The following is a 17,129-nucleotide window of genomic DNA, read 5'->3' on the forward strand; positions in this document are numbered from 1 at the left end:
GTAATCCATGGGAACATTCTAGAGCCTTTGCCATGCTATTCGGACATCTAGCTTAAACCTATGATCAAAACAAACCCCTTTTCTTTATAGTTAACCAGCCTCCGATATTCTGTTATATTAAAAAAAAAACTAGCAAGCATTGAAATGAGATGTCTATGTAAGCTTTCTTTTAAAATTTTTGAGATTATAATTATATCATTTTCCCTTTCCCTTTCCTCCCTCCATGTCCTCCTATATACCCCTCCTTGCTTTCTTTCAAATTCATGGCCTTGTCTCATTAACTGTCATCACATGCATGTATGTACATTTATATATTGTGGTAGTTTATATATGCTTAATCCAGAGACTGGCATGATTAGGAGGTGTGCCCTTGCTGGAGTAGGTGTGTCACTGTGGGCATGGGCTTTAAGCCCCTCATCCTAACTGCCTGGAATCTAGTGTTCTCCTAAGAGCTGTCAGATGAAAATGTAGAACTCTCAGCTCCTCCTGCACCTTGTCTGCCTCGATGCTGCCATGCTCCTGCCTTGAGCCTTGATGGCAATGGACTGAACCTGTAAGACAGCCTTATAAGAGTTGCCTGGGTCACAGTGTCTGTTCACAGCAGTAAAACCCTAACTAATACATATACATATATATTCATAAATATAATCTGCTCAGTCTGTATAATGTTACTCTGGTGTACTACTGGTACTCAGGGCCTACCATTTGGTATTGGATAACCAATTACCATGCACTTCTCCCTCTCTCCCTCTCTAGCACCCCTTACTTTGGAGGTCTATGTTTAGGGTTGAAACCTCATGGTTCCCCTCCTTTCATGTTAACTGTTCACTGTTGTCCTTGTTCATCTTCTATTTAAGAGTTATGTTAGTGACACTTTGAAGGTGCAGTGTCTGACATTCCTAAGAGATAACAATCATATAGAAACTCCCTGATCCTTTGGCTCGTATAATCTTCCTTCTCCCTCTTCTACAGCTCTTTAGGTACAAGAGTTGTAGATGTATCCACTGGGGATGGGCTCCTCAGCTTTGCATTTTGATTGATGGTAGTTTTCTGTAATGGTCTCTGCCTAGCACAGAGATGAGTTTCCTTGATGAGGGTTGAAGACTACACTTACCTGTGGGTGTGCGGACATGTATTTAGAAGTAGTTGCAATGGTGCTGGTTTACTAAAGTGGCAGATGTAGGTTCTCCTCCAAGATCCATAACTTCTCTAGCCTTGCACAGGTCTCCAGTTTGCTAGTACTGTGCATGGCATCCCCCTGGTTGAATGGGTCTTAAGCCAAATTACAGAGATGTTGGTTACCACAACGTATGTGTGTCACTAATACGATACTAAGGTTATTGCTGACTCATGGTAGTGGTTCATAGATATCATAACTCTGTAGGACTTTATTTGCTTCCCTTCTTTGGAAGCTTGCATTGAGCCTCTTGACAGTATGAAAGCTAGTTCTCAAGGAGGAGGCTTTCAAGTCAGTTCTGACTCCTGTTTCTGAAGTCCATGGTGTCTTTAGCAATAGGGCCTTATCTTCCAACCGTGGGAGTCAACCAAGGATAATAGCAATAGGCAATAATGTTTTAGGAGTCCCTTGGACAACCTGACCTGTACATACTTTCAAAGTATCTTCACAACACAGAACTGAAACCTGCATATTTCATGTTTGTAACATTTTGCTTGTTTCAACATTGTTTCTGCATTCCTCCTGGCATGTATTTCATCTGCAGACAGTTTAACCTTCAGTTTCCCCTTGCAGTTTTGGCCCTGGAGGAATCCCTTCAGGATTTCAACTCCTGGTCCTCAGTATCACATCTCCTCATCTGGGTCTTATTGGCTAATATTAGATCCACTATACCACTATACTGCATAGAAGTTAGATACACCACAATGCATACATGTTAGATCCCCTGCAATACATGCATATTAGATATACTGTAGGGATATTAGATCTGCCACACTGCATGGATGTTGATACACTGTGTGGATGTTAGATATGCTGCACTGCATTTTAGATACACTGCACTGCATGTACAATAGATCTACTATGCTGTGTACATGTTAAATACACTGCATGCATGTTAGGTCCTACACACTGTATGATGCATGTTAGATACACTGCATGGATGTTCGATGCACCACAGTGCAGTGCCACCCCAGCTCCTCAGATACCCACCCACTGTCTTCATAGTCCAGCAGCTCACAGTTGGTTTGTTACTACAAATTCTGTCTTTAAGCAAAGCTTCCCTTTATTTAACATGCTTCAGGGCAAAAAAAAAAAAGTCTGTCCAAAAGCAAACTTGACTATGAGTTGGATTTACAAAAGCAGACAGACCTTTTTTTTCCCAGCAAGAAGTAATGGTTCTTCTTTACTTAAAAGTATCCCTTCAGAAACTATCGGCTCAATTTTTTTGCTTCGTTCTGCGTGTTAGTGTCATGACTAAAACCTGGGGGTAGAAAGTGATTCAGGCTCTGTGCTAGGATCAGTTATGTCTCTATTGAGCTGGTGTGATGCATGCTGAACACAGGGGGAATGGGATGTGATGGCCCAGGGTGCTGGTGTGCTTATCCCTTCCTGAGAAGAAATGATGAGGACAGAACACGGGTCTGGGAGCAGTTTGAATAGATTGAAACAACAGCAAGATGTCTGTAGGCCATGACGTCATAGGAGAGACATCTGTTGCATGACATCACAGGAGAGACATCTATTGACCATGATGTCATAAATCAGCAAATAAGGATCTAGCTGCAGAGTGGAAGAGAGTGCAGTCACAGCCCAGCACACACATCCCCCTTTTCCTAGAAAATTCTATAATGACATTGAGATGACAGGAGAATCCACTTTCATCTCTTGATCCTAACCTTTTCAAATATCTTTAAATCAGCTCTTGTGGCAGGAGGAACATGAAAGCTGACACGTGGCAATTTGCTTGTCCGTACTTTCAGCCATTAAAAACACATGTAGCAGCAATTAGGTCTTCTCTAGAAGTTAGCATGTGCTGGCCATGTGCTTCTTCTCCATTACCTCAATGGGATGCCGTAAGCTGATGAATTATTCCGATGGCTGCCGTAACAATGGGCTGGGCGCAATGGTGAACCCTCTCCTGCTGGTGCTTAAGAGTTATTATCCAATATCATCCTGAGTGAGCTAACCCAATCACAGAAAGACATACATGGTATGCACTCATTGATAAGTGGCTATTAGCCCAAATGCTTGAATTACCCTAGATTCCTAGAACAAACGAAACTCAAGACGGATGATCAAAATGTGAATGCTTCACTCCTTCTTTAAAAGGGAAGGGAGAGGCAAAGATTAAAACAGAGACTGAAGGAACACCCATTCAGAGCCTGCCCCACATGTGGCCCATACATATACAGCCACCCAATTGGACAAGATGGATGAAGCAAAGAAGTGCAGACCGACAGGAGCCGGATGTAGATCGCTCCTGAGAGACACAGCCAGAATACAGCAAATACAGAGGCGAATGCCAGCAGCAAACCACTGAACTGAGAATAGGTCCCCCGTTGAAGGAATCAGAGAAAGAACTGGAAGAGCTTGAAGGGGCTCGAGACCCCAAAAGTACAACAATGTCAAGCAACCAGAGCTTCCAGGGACTAAGCCACTACCTAAAGACTATACATGGACTGACCCTGGACTCTGACCCCATAGGTAGCAATGAATATCCTAGTAAGATCACCAGTGGAAGGGGAAGCCCTGGGTCCTGCTAAGACTGAACCCCCAGTGAACTAGTCTATGGGGGGAGGGCGGCAATGGGGGGAGGGTTGTGAGGGGGACACCCATAAGGAAGGGGAGGGGGGAGGGGGATGTTTGCCCGGAAACCGGGAAAGGGAATAACACTCGAAATGTATATAAGAAATACTCAAGTTAATAAAAAAAAATAATAATAATAATAAAATTTTAAAAAAAAGAGTTATTATCCAGACTGTTTTCCTTGCTTTAGGACCAGGAGCCATTATTCGCAGGTCAGCAGAAATAATCCCCTTGCTCTGACTTGACAGTGGGGCATGGGGGCTCTGTGAACCGCTTGACAAATGCAATCTGACTCTGGCTCGGTACTCCGGAGCCTCGTTTACTGGGAAGCCAGTGGTGGTGGCGAGGCCTATCAGTGTGGATCGAAAAGGAAGAGCCCGTGTGTCACAGTTCCAGGAGGGAATTTTCCATCCATTTTACTTTCAGTTTGCCTTCTTCAAAAACAGAATTCTTCGGGGGGGGGGGGGGGATGATGTTACATTATGTAAATAAAAGGAGACAGATGGGTTAAGGAGAGAGAGAAAGAATATTTCCATTTCCACTCAAGTTTGGAAATCTAGGCCAACACTGATAAAACACTGAAGAAACGCAGATTGAAACCAGATCTGTCTTACAAGGCATCGGCCCAGCACTGACTCCACACAGCAACCGGCTACAGACTACAAGCTCCCGCCTCTGCACGGCCGCCGTCCAGCTGGGCTGGCTCAGGTTTGAGTTTTATTTTTTTTATTTTTATTTTTTTCAATATTTTGAGTCATCCCTGGTCAAGATGAATCATGGAGATTGTATGTGGCGCTTGGAGGACGCTTCAAAGGCATGAAAGCTATCATATCAGAATTGCTTGACCCTTCACACAGCCTGCACTCCTTACTAGTCACCAACATGTTAAAATTGAAACTCTCACTTGGTGACATTTTCATTACGACTCTTATTCCATGTTCTTGCTTTTAAATTTTAATGTCTGTCTTAAAAAGAAAGAGAGAAAGGAAGGCTTCATCAGGCATGGTGGCACATGCCTATAGTCCCAACATGCAGAAAGAGGAGAGTCATTTCAAGGCCAGTTGGGCTAAACAACGAGATCCAGTCTCAGGCAAATAAGACAAGAGTTACTTGAACCTTGGGCCTTGGTGAACAACAAGCCAGAAGCTCAGGGTTCTGAAAAGTGTGTAAAAAGTTCAGAGAATATAAAGTTATGTTCTTGAGAGCTGTAAACAAGAACTGTGGTACAAAGGTTGGGGGGTAGGGGAGAAAAAGTGTTTGTAATTATAAATAATGAATGAATTAAGCCACTAGATGAGCAGTAATTCTTAACCTCCAAGCTGACTATAAGAGGTTGGCTCTGTTCTTAGTCTCCATTAAGAACAAACACATTAGAACTCTAGTAGATATGAACATCAGAGATGAAAGCAATGGTTAGGGTCTGTGGATCTGTGTGTCTCTTAGACCATGAGCTGTCTGGATACTTGCATAGCAATGTTGTGAGTTAAAGTCTTGGTGGACCTGGAGAATTTGGAGGATCCTGGGGAGTTCTCCTTGGCTCTGACTGCCACATTTCTATGCAGTCCTCACTCTTCCTTTGGGACAGAGCTACTCTCCCTCTGCCTCCATGACCCCAACCATTTGCACAGGCCTTGCTCTTGGTCCTTACTTTACAGCTGATGTTGGTCTCTAGGTTCTGCCTGCTGCCTCTCTCGAGAGCTCAAGGACTCTCGACTTGCTAGACTACTCAGAAGACTCCTAACTTAACTCTACCAAACAGCTCAGCTCTTCTGAGGTCTTCTGTGTTCACATCCCTCACGACACCTGATCACTACCATTTCCCAGACTAGCACTAATGGGTGGCCCTGGATATGTGTGGCTGTACAAGAATGAAGTCCAGTGCAAATTTTGTCTTTGTGTTGGTTTCTTTCTTCTGCATGTTCTTCAGCAACCTTCTGTTGAGGAAGCTCTCGTTCCTCCCCTGTACATTTTTGGAATCTTCCTGAAATAATTATATAGCTGTGGTTGCATGAACTAATATTTGGGTCTCCTGCTCTATCCCATTGGTCTATGTGTTGTGAAGTGACAGCCTGTGCTGTTCTCTTACTGTGGCTCTGCAGTCTATGCTGAAATCAGTCATGGTGATGCCTCTCACCATATTCTTACTGCTCAAGGCTACTTTGACTATAAAAGGACTTCTGTGTTTTCACAGGTATTATTTCACAGGTATTATGTGATCTTCAGGTATTATTTTCAATTCTTGTAAAGAAGGAAGTTGTGATTTTTGAATGGGATTGTGTTGGGTCAATAGATTGCTTTTAGTAGGACGTTATGTATTCTTCCCATCCATGAGATACCTTTCTATCTTATAGCTATCTTCCTCTATCCCTCTCTCAAGTTTTCTAAAGCTGCTCTTGTCCATGTCTTTTACCTCCTTGGCTAGGTTTATTTTAAAGCTATTGTGAATAGGATTGATTCCCTGGTTTCCTGGCCAGTATGTTTATCACCGATATAAAGGAAGGCTGCTGACTTTGTATGTCACTTTTGTGAACTGTCACTCCACTGAACATGTTTATCCCTTATAGGGATTGAGTGTTGAAGTCGTTAGGGTCTCATGAGTAGAATCATTTCATCTGAAAAGAAGGGTAATATTTCTTTCCTGTTTGTTTGTCTTGTATACCCTCCTCTTGGCTTCTTGTTCTAGCTAAGACTTCAAGTACTATCATAGAGATGGCAGATATAGTGGCAGTGTTATTGTTTTAGTGGGTATGCGTCAGACTATTTCTCATTTGACCTGATACTGGCTGTGGGCTTGTGTGTAGTTTCTATTGTGTTGAAATGTATTCACCATATCCTTAGATTCTCTGGGGCTTTTATTATGCAGGGATGTTGGAACTGTCAAAGTCTTTTCCTGCATCTACTGAGATGATCATGTGTTCTCTCTCTCCCTCTCCTTTAATCCATTTATATTGTGGATCATATGTATTGATGTATGTGTGTTGAACCAGCTCTGCACCTCTGGAATGAAGCCAACCTGGTCAGGCTGTACCTTTAAATGCAGTTTGCAACTATTTGTTGAGAAGTTCTGCATCTATGTTTATCAGGGAGATTGGTCTATAATTTTGTCTTTTGATTGTGTCTTTCCAGGGTTTAGCAATCAGCATAATGCCGCCTATAAAAAGAATTTGGAAACATTCTTTTCTCCTCTGATTTGTGGAATAACTTGAGAAACATTGGTTTTAGTTCTTCGCTAAAGGTCTGGTAGAATTCTGTGGTGAATCCATCTGGACCTGGGCTTTTTTTGGTTGGTAGGGTTTTTAAGCTATAGTCTCAGTGCTTGTGATGAATCTCTCTTTAAAAAAAAAAAACACTTTTTGGCTTAACTTTGGTGGGTCACATACATTTAAGAATTATCCCGCTTCTTTTAAGTGTTCCAGTTTGTAATTATTGGGAATTTTGGATATGCAGTCAATAAAATATGACTATATTAAACTATTAAACTAAGAAGACCATATATTCCACTTGATCTTATCTAAAAGGCAAGGAAGTGATGAAATGTGTCCTATGTACTACCCAGTTCTCCCATCAATAACTCACTAAGTCATGTCCATACTATATATACATGGGTGTGGAGTCATCTACAGGAGCATGGGAATCCTATCTATGGATACATCCTCACAAAGGAATGACTGCCCCTCCTACAACTATCAACTTTAATAGTCCCTCAGTAGTGGGTGGAGCCTAGAGATTATCCACCACAGCTATGGCAGAATTTTGGCTGATATTTTAAAGTATGTCCTTATGATTCTCTGTCATAATGTCTCCCTTCTGTCTCTAAATTTATTAACTTGGTTTTCCTTTCTCTCATTAATTTTTTCATAAATTCAGCCAAGGATTATCAATGTTGCTTAATTTTTCCAATATACAGCTCTTTGTTTCATTGATTTTATTGTTTGTTTCCTTTCATTTTATTGATTTCTTCTCTGGCTTTAATTATTTCCTTCTGTCTACCAGTTTGTGGTTAGGCTTGTTCTTGGTTACCTAAAGCCTTCAGATATATTATTAAGTTATAAAACCTAACCTGAAACATACACCATAAGATATAGGGACAGGTAAAATCTGAGTAGGCTGCCGACAGCTCAGGAAGTAAGGCCAACAATTGTCAAGTGGGACTTCATGAATCAAAAAGTTCTGAAGAGCAAAGGAAATTATAACTCAAGTGAAAAACAACCTTTGAAGGGGAGAAAATGTTGGCTATTTATATATTTACAGAGGGTTAAGATCTAAAGTATACAAAGAACACAAAGATATCAAACAACCGATAAGAATTAGAATAAAGAACTAAAAAGAGGGATCTAAAAATAAGAAATATCAGCAGCGAATAAACACTTTGTAAAGTGTTTATCATGCTTAACCATCAGGAAGTGTCAACCCCAAACTATTCTCAGATTATATCTTACTCCAGTCAGAATGGCTATTATCAAAATCCCAAGTGAAACCGGGTGCTAGTAGGGAAGAGGAACCTTCATTCACTGACAGTTGAAGTATAAAATGATGTATCTATTGTAGAAATGCGTGTGGAGGTCTTTCAAAAAACCTAGAAGTAAGATAACACATGACCGAGCTAAATCACTCATAGACATATAAGCGAAGGAGTCTGTATCTCTTACAGAAATACTTAAACGTTCACATGTATTGCTGTTCCACTCACAGTAGCTAGGACACAGAACCAGCCTAAAGGTCAAACAGAGATGAGTGGATAATGAAAATTTAGTATGTAAGCAAAATGAATTTCGATTTGGCTATTTAAAAATAGAAATTTTCAAGTACTTGGATGAATCTAGAAAAAAATTATACTGACCTAGAAAATCCAGGCCTGAGACACAAACACCACATGTTATCTCCAATATATTATCTCTACTTATATTAAAGTAGAGAAAGGGCCAATTGGGGGTGAAAAGTCCAATCAGGTGTCATGGGTGTAGAATGGAAAGATGAAGGGAGGGACAGTAAACTGAAGTGAAGTATGTATGAAGTATCCACACAGAGGCCTAGCACCTTGTAAGTCAATTAAAAGATATAAGCTTCAAACGTAGTTAAAGAAAAATGTTCTGCATTGCTGGATAATACTTCTCTTAGAAAGCATTGTTATCCTTCTTTTTAAACTTCATATGGTTTGTGAGTTGTATCTTGGGCATTCTGAGCTTTTGGGCTAATATCCACTTATCAGTGAGTGTATACATGTGTTTTGGTTTTTTGGGTTGTTTTTGTTTTTGTTTTTTTGTGATTGGGTTGCCTCACTCAAGAAGGTATTTTCTAGTTCCATCCATTTGCCTGTGAATTTCATGAAATAATTGTTTTTAGTAGCTGAGTAATACACCACTGTGTAGATGTACCACATTTTCTGTAGCCATTCCTCTGTTGAAGGACATCTGGGTTGTTTCCAGGTTCTGGCTATTATAAATAAGGCTGCTATAAACATAGTGAATCATGTGCCCTTGTTATATGTTGGAGCATCTTCTGGGTATATGCACAGGAGAGGTATAGTTGCGTCTCCAGGTAGAACTGTTTCCACTGCAACTCCATAGGAAGAACAACAATATCAACTAACCTGACCACTCAGAGCTCCCAGAAACTAAACCACCAAACAAAGAGTACACATGGAGAGACCTATGGCTCCAGCTACATATGTTGCAGAGAATTGCCTTATCTGGCATCCATGGGAGGGGAGACCCTTGGGTCTTGTGGAAGCTTGATGCCCAGTGTAAGGGGATGCTAGAGTGGTAAGGTAGAAATGGGGGGAGCACCCTCATAGAAGTCGGGGAGAAGGGGTGGGATGGGGAGTTTGAGAAGGGGAAACAAGGAAGGGGGACAACATTTGAAATGGAAATAAAAAAGTAACCAATAAAAAAAGAAAAAGAAACCATTGTTATCAAACGGAAATCCCACATGGGCATACCTCCTTATGAATTGTTGGAGACCCTAGGGAACCCTCAAAACAATACAAGCTAATACCATCACTCCCCATTTCTAATGTCAGAACACACTTTAGCCGAAAGCAAGCAAGGCAGCTGAGGTGGAAGCTTGGTGCTATTTCTAGCTTTCATGGTGCCAGAAGGTGTTATGCGGGTTACCAGAGGAGATGAAACATCAACAGTGTTCCCCAGCTGTGAATCCTCTGAACTACAAACTACAGTGCCACCTGCCAGGCAAGATGTGTCTATTGGTACAACATTGGCATGACTGTTCCTGGAGTAGCCAACTCTTCTTGGGTTGGATTTGAGCCCAACTACATAGGAGGCAACACATGCCTAGTATTGTAAACTCAGTTTAAAAATAAAGTAAAATGCCTTGGGAGGTCATAGGATTTAGAGAAAATTCCTTGTTGATTCTTAGATAAAATGATATGATACTGGATTTTAAGTCTAAACCTTAATGTTTATACCCATATCAAATGCTACTCTCATCCTTAAATGGAGAAGCTTCTCTGTATATTGGAAATATATTAATGGCTTCTTAAGATAATGACAGTTGAATGCTCAGCCCTATGCTGGACATCTGTGTCACCCTTTGGAGGTCTCAAGGATAACTTAGAAAGAAGAGGCAAAAAGAATGGGATGGCCAGCAGATAGGAAGGAGAAATTGTGCTTTCCTCAGAGCTTGTAACACTATTGCATACATGATGTCCACAATGGTTGTGGTGCCCTGCAGTGAACCTATAGAAAGCTGAGCCTGTCAACAGCCAATTTTGGATCAGGAAGGGACTCATGGAGTCCTAATCCTTCCAACTGGACTATTAACAACTGATGGATAAGTATGGCCTTTGAGTTTGTCAAATAGTCATCCCACCAGGCTTCAATGGAGAATCCCAAACCCATGGCCACACTGGCCCAGAGTTCTAGCCACTCAGAAGGCCAAGTCAAAAGGATCCCTAGCTTAAGTATTGCATAGGCTACTTAGAGAAACCCTATCTGAAGTTTTTTGCAAATGGGTGAGAAACTTGGAGGATATGGGGTAACGAAGAGCACACTTCTTTGCCTGCACAAAACCCTGGGGTCCCATCCTTTGTGGGGCTAAATTGTACAAAAGCATGCAGTGAGAATTCTCTATTGCACCTATTTCTTTTCTGCCCAGCCCCTCCTAGCACCTCCCTAGTGTGTCTTTATTCCCGATAAAGCAAAGGAGGGGAGCATCGTTCTCACTTGGATTTCTTTCATGTGGCCATGCATTCTGGGGACTTTAACTATTTCTCCAGGCCTATCTGGAACATCAGAATGATGTACTATTTACTACTCAGCTATACTTTCACTCTGGAGGCATGGGTGCTTTCCTTCTCATTATAAGCAATGCTCTAATAAGTATTCCTGGACATATGTAACTCGGCACGTATGCTTTTAGTATAATTCTGCCAATGCCATTAGAAAGAAAGAAACACATGTATTTGTGAATTTTATAGCAATGTGTCCAAAGTATGTATTTAAATACTAAAAAGTATGTCATCAAACATTTAAAATTGGTGCTACCCACGTGATTATTGAAAAATGCTATATTGGTATAATTTTCACTTTCATTTTGTACTTCATGGTCAGGTTTTCAAGATTCAGAGAGGCAGGAGTATTTTCTCATGAACAAGGACCATTATGTTTCTCTAAGTGAACTTGCCAAGTTGAGTATGACTGTGCTAGTATCTTTCTTTCATTTTTATTAGTTCTTTCAGAACTTTGTGCGATATATCTGATCACGTTTAATTAAGTCCCTTCCCCCAAGTTCGCCCACATCCACCCCTGCTTCCCTTCCAACCCAACTCCAGGTCCTCCTTTTACATTTCTGTAAACCCATCAAGTACCCTGTACCCTTAGATGCATGGTCCTGGAGCCTGCTCAGCCTGTCAGGGTCCTGACCTTCAAGAGGCTAACTCTTCATTCTAGCATCTGTCAATTGCCAACAGATCCTTAGGATTGTCATTTAACAAATGATGACTTCTACCAATGGAGACTCCGGAGCCAGATGCTGGGGTGAAACCGTGCTAGTTCAGAGAGGCAGAGAAAGCAGCCAGCTGACCTTCCTCTTCAGCTGATGTCCCAAACAGAAGCTCTCCTTCTCCAAGCTGTCTGGAAAGCCCTCTAGACTGAATGTCCCTCCTTCCTACTTCCTGTGCATCCCTCTATCCATCCTCCTGACTTCCTCTTTCTCTGCTTTTTTTTTTCCTATGTTCACTCCCTTCAACTCGTTTCTTGTTCTGCCTCTTGACCTATAGTTGCCTTTATTTAATCCTATTTACAATGAACAGAAAGCTCTCGGACTAAAGGTGTTTGCTAGGGCTGAGACAGACCACAAATAGAGGGGGTTTTGTTTGTTTGTTTGTTTTCTGCTTCTAGTTTTTCTTTTTTCAGCAAATGACACAATCCCAGACTCACGGTGGGATCAAATACCCTGCAACACCTTAGCTGAAGATCATACTTGTACCTCTCCATGCCAAGACAGTTTCTGGCACGAGCTGGCAAGGTCTTATGCATACAGTCAGGGCTATGCTTAGTGCAGGGGGGCAGCTGTTTTGTTGTGTTCAGAAAACAGTTCCACCCCTGTCTCTTACACTCCTTATACCCCCTTTTCCACAATGATCCCCGAGCCTTGGGAGGATGGTTCATGATATAAATGTCCCATTGAGAGCTTAGCATTCACCAGTCTCTTTTAGGCCCTGTAGCTAGTTGTATAGTTGTGGGTCATTGTGTTAACAACCATCTACACAGTTCTCAAAGAACTAATAAAAATGAAAGAAAGATACTAGCACGGTCATACACAACTTGGCAAGTTCACTTAGAGAAACATAATGGTCCTTGATAGTGAGAAAATACTCCAGCCTCTCTGAATCTTGAAAACCTGGCCACGAAATACAAAATGAAAGCAAAAAGTTTACCAATACAGCATTTTTCAGTAATCACGTGGATAGAACCAATTTTAAATGTCTGGTGACATTCTTTTTAGTATTGAAATAGAAGCTTCTCTGTGAGGCTGAGAGAAGTGCTGATCTAAAGGCAATGATTAGTCAATAGGAGTTTGTTTAATATTGTGTCCAATTAGCTGAATAAGGGTGGTAGGTTTCCTCCTAGGGCCTATGACCCACCTAGCCCCAAATCTTTTGTCCAGTAATGATCCCAGGTATTGGTTTCAGTTTGTGGACTGTGACTTAAATCTGGTTGGTTACTCCCAAAGTGTTTGTACTGGCAGGTTTTGGTCAACTTGACACAAGTTAGGGTCATCAGTAAGGAGGGAGCCTCAGTGAAAATACCTCTATGAAATCTGGCTGTAAGGCATTTTATTATTTAGTAATCAGAGGGGAGAGCCCAGCCCATTATGGGTGGAGCCATCCTGCATGGTGGTCCTGGGTTCTATAAAAAAGCAGGCTGAGCAAGCCATAAGGAGCAAGCCAGTAAACTGCCCAGCTCCATGGCCTCTGCCTCCAGGTTCTGCCCTGTTTGAGTTCCTGTCCTGACTTCCTTTAGTGATGAACAGTGCCTTGGAAATGTAAGCCAAATAAACCCTTCTCTTCTCAGCTTGCTCTTGCTCCACTTCATCTAGCACAGGGTGTAGCGGGAACATTGTTCTCTAAGTTCCTGTGCATTTTAAACTTTGTGTATCCTGTGTGCCTGAAAGACAGCTTAGACCTCAAACTCCCGTGGAATTCTTTCTCTCCTTGAGTGTAATGCAGATAAAGCTTTACTGCCTCTGTTTGAGGATTTGGCTGCTTTTCATTAAGTGGGCACAACATTAAACCTCAGAATCCTCACATATTGATGTGAAACTTCCTGCCAACCTGAAACTTGGATGAGCACACAACCTGCCATCCTCCTTCTTCCAACCCTTATATTCACTGTGTGCATGTATGTACGTGTGTGTATGTTTGTGTGTGTATGTATATATGTGTACATGTATGTGTATATGTATGTATATGTATATGTGTACATGTATGGATATATATGTATATGTGTATGCATGTATGCATGTATGTGTATATGTATTTGTATTATGTGTGTGTATGTCTATATGTGTGTGTGTATGTATGTATGTATGTATGTATGTGCACAAGTGGGTATATGTGTGTAATGACTCTAAGGGCCTAATATAAATATATAGTTTGTCCTTTTGTATCTGGTTTGCGTCTGCTCATTTCTCTGCACATAATGTCCTACTCGATGTTAAAGTTTCTGCTAGAATTTTGTCTTTAAGCAAGTCAGTCTATTGCATTCATATAATCTGTTTTTGCATCCATTCATGCATCAGAGGACACAGTAGGATTTCATCAGAATTTTCTACATATGAAGTCATATCATCTACAAACAGGAAAATTTCTATTTTGCTTTCTGTTCTATTTTTCTATGACTTAGGAATTAGTCTCACTTCATCAGTTTGTTGAATAAGTTTGAGAAGAATTGATAATAGCCTTTTGGCTTGTTTTAAATAATTTATTTCATTTTTTAAGATTATAATATAATTACATCATTTCCCTTTTCCCTTTGCTCCCTCCAAACCTTCCCATACCCCCCTCTGATACTCTCAAATACATGGCCTCTTTTCCATTAAGTGTTGGGGTGTGTGTGTGTGTGTGTGTGTGTGTGTGTGTGTGTGTGTACATATACATATGTATGGTATATATATATGTATTAAGACAATAGCGTTTTAATTGCTTGGTGGAACTTTCCAGTGAAGCACTCTGCTCCAGAAGGGGTTTTGTTTTTGTTTTGATTTGTTTTATTTTGGTTTTGTTCTGTCATGGTTCTTTTGATGATTGATTCAATCCCCATATTTATTGCAGTTCTGATCAGAGTTTCTATTTCTTCACTTTCAGTATTGGTAGATTTTGTTCCTAAAAATGTTATGTGTTCAAGTAGGAGAAATAGTCTTCTACTTGAACAGGAAAAAAATATACCAGTTGGCTATCTAATACCAAGGGGTTGGCCCTGAAAAACTACTCAGTGTCATTATACATACCAAACAAAGTATGGTTTGGAATATATCTGTATTTACAGATGTATATACACATGCCTAAACAATTAATAAAAGGAAGCCAAATATTCAAAGAGAACAAGGAAGGATATATGACAGGATTTAGAGGAAGGAAAGATGGGAGAAATGATGTAGTTACAGTAAAAAATAAAGTTATTATTAATTCTAAAAATACATAGAGACAAACTAGAGGAGATCAAAAAAGTCAACTGTTTCATTTGTTATTCACTTCCTTGTAATAAATCCTCTAGTAATCATTTTTACTATTATATAATTGGCATTAGTGTCCTCTTCATATAATTTTAATAAAATTTGAAAACCATGTCTTTTAATGGTTGTCAACTTTGCTGATCTTGATTTTGTTTTGTTTTGGTTTTGTTTCCATTTTGTTTTGTTGCTTTTAGACTAGTGGTTCTCAACCTTTTTAAAGCTGTGACCCTTTAATATAGTTCCTCATGCTGTGGTGACCCCAATCATAAAATTATTTTTTGTTGATTGTTCACAACTGTAATTTTTAGTGTTATGATTTGCACTATAAATATCTGATATGCAGGGTATCTGATATGTGATCCCTGTGAAAGGCTCATTCAAACCCCAACAGGGTCAAGACCCACAGGTAAAGAACTGTTTTAGACCAACAAACTAACATATGTGTTCTCGTTTTCTCTCTCTCTCTCTCTCTCTCTCTCTCTCTCTCCTTTATCTTTGCTCTATTTTCTCTCTTTTTTCATTCTCTACTTTCTTCTAACTAATCTTCCTTTCCTGGGGGGGTTCTTTAACAGTGAAATCTGTTGGTTGGGGATCTTTTGTGTCTGTAGAGTATGTATTCCCAGCTGCTAAAGTTCCTCTTGGTAGAGCTTTCCTGGCGTTGTCTGCATTTCGTTGTGTTTTTATTTAAACAACCCTGATTATTTTCTCTTCTCTCTTGTATTTCCTCTGTGGCCCGATGATCCTCTGCTAGTATGCTGTTTGATTTCAGAAATTTATGAATACTTCATTTCTCCCTTTCTAGTTTTATCTAACCATGGTCAGGTGAATAGTTTATTCTTTTTAAACCTATTGAAACTTTAGTCTTAATGTATATATAATTAAGAAAAAGATGTGTATTGTTACTGGGTAGAGTTTATGAATACGTCTGTTTGGTCTCCTGGTTTATTGGGGGTATTTAAGGCCCTTTATATTTTCATTTATCCTTAATCCTTTACTAAAAGTGGAGTGCTGACTTCCCAGCTATTATTTCAGAATATTCGGTTTATCCTTTCATTTCTGTTTCTGCATTGTGTATTTTAGGATATTTTTACTAAGCGTGTTTTGTATAATCATTTGTCTTCTTGTATACTGAATCTTTTAAATCATACTATTCTTTTTTCTCTTGAAAATTTTGAAATTTATAATATATTTTGTCTGATAATGTCTTAGAAGTTACAGTTGCTGGGATGAAACACTATGGCCAAAGCAACTTGGGGAGGAAAGGGTTAATTTGGCTTACAAATCCTGAATAGCAGACTGTGGAGGGAAACCAGAACTGAAACCAGAGAAAAACCCTGAGGCAGGAGCTGATGCAGAGGCCATGGAGCGGTGCTGCTTACCGGCTTGCTCCTCATGGCTTGCCCACCCTGCTCTCTTTTACAACCCAGGACTACTTGCTCAGGGATGGCACCTGGGCTGGGTCCTCTAACGTGGATCTCTAATTATGAAAATGTCTTACAGCCTGGACTGCTGCCTTATCTTATGGAGGCCTTTCTCAATTGTGGTTCCTTTCTATAAAATTACTCTAGGTTATTTGAGGTTGGCATAAAACTGACCACCACAGACAATAAAATAGGCACTCCACTCCCTTTTTTATACTTAAAAAAAAAACTGGAAAAGTTTTTCTGTTCTTTAGTTTTTATTTGTCTTCAAACCCACTTCAAACCCACTTTATACTTGGATCATGTTTTCAATCCATTTTGACAAACTGCTTTTGTGTGTACATGTGTGTGTGTGTGTTGCTGTTGTGTGTGTGCATTCATGTGTGCATATGTGTTGTGTGTATACACAATTATGTGTATGCATGTGTGCTTATATGTGTGCATTTATGTTGTATGTGTGTACATTTGTGTTGTATGTGTGAATGTGTAAATACGTGTATATGTGTGTGTGTGTGTGTGTGTGTGTGTGTGTGTGTGTGTGTGTATACCCATGTGCACCAATGTGTTTCCTGAGGGCTGAAACCAGAACCAATGCCAGACTCTTATTCTGCATTGAGCTGTAGCTCAATCCCACTTCTGTCTTTTCTATTTTTAGGTAAGTTATCAGTAAGTTTCCCACACTGAACTTGCCATGCTCCTGCCTCAGTGTCTGAAGTAGCTGGGATGGTCGGCCTCTGCCCCTGATTTTGTAT

The 17,129-nt window shown here is 40.3% G+C and overlaps 1 protein-coding gene across 4 annotated transcripts in view; it reads left to right on the top strand.

Annotated features, from left to right (window-relative positions):
- Positions 1-17,129, top strand: part of L3mbtl4 (L3MBTL histone methyl-lysine binding protein 4) — a 452,873-nt gene that overhangs the window by 388,742 nt on the left and 47,002 nt on the right. The gene's annotated exons all lie outside the window — the stretch shown is intronic.

Source organism: Rattus norvegicus, chromosome 9 (assembly GCF_036323735.1).
Source record: "Rattus norvegicus strain BN/NHsdMcwi chromosome 9, GRCr8, whole genome shotgun sequence".
In the NCBI taxonomy this organism is placed as follows: Eukaryota; Metazoa; Chordata; class Mammalia; order Rodentia; family Muridae; genus Rattus; species Rattus norvegicus.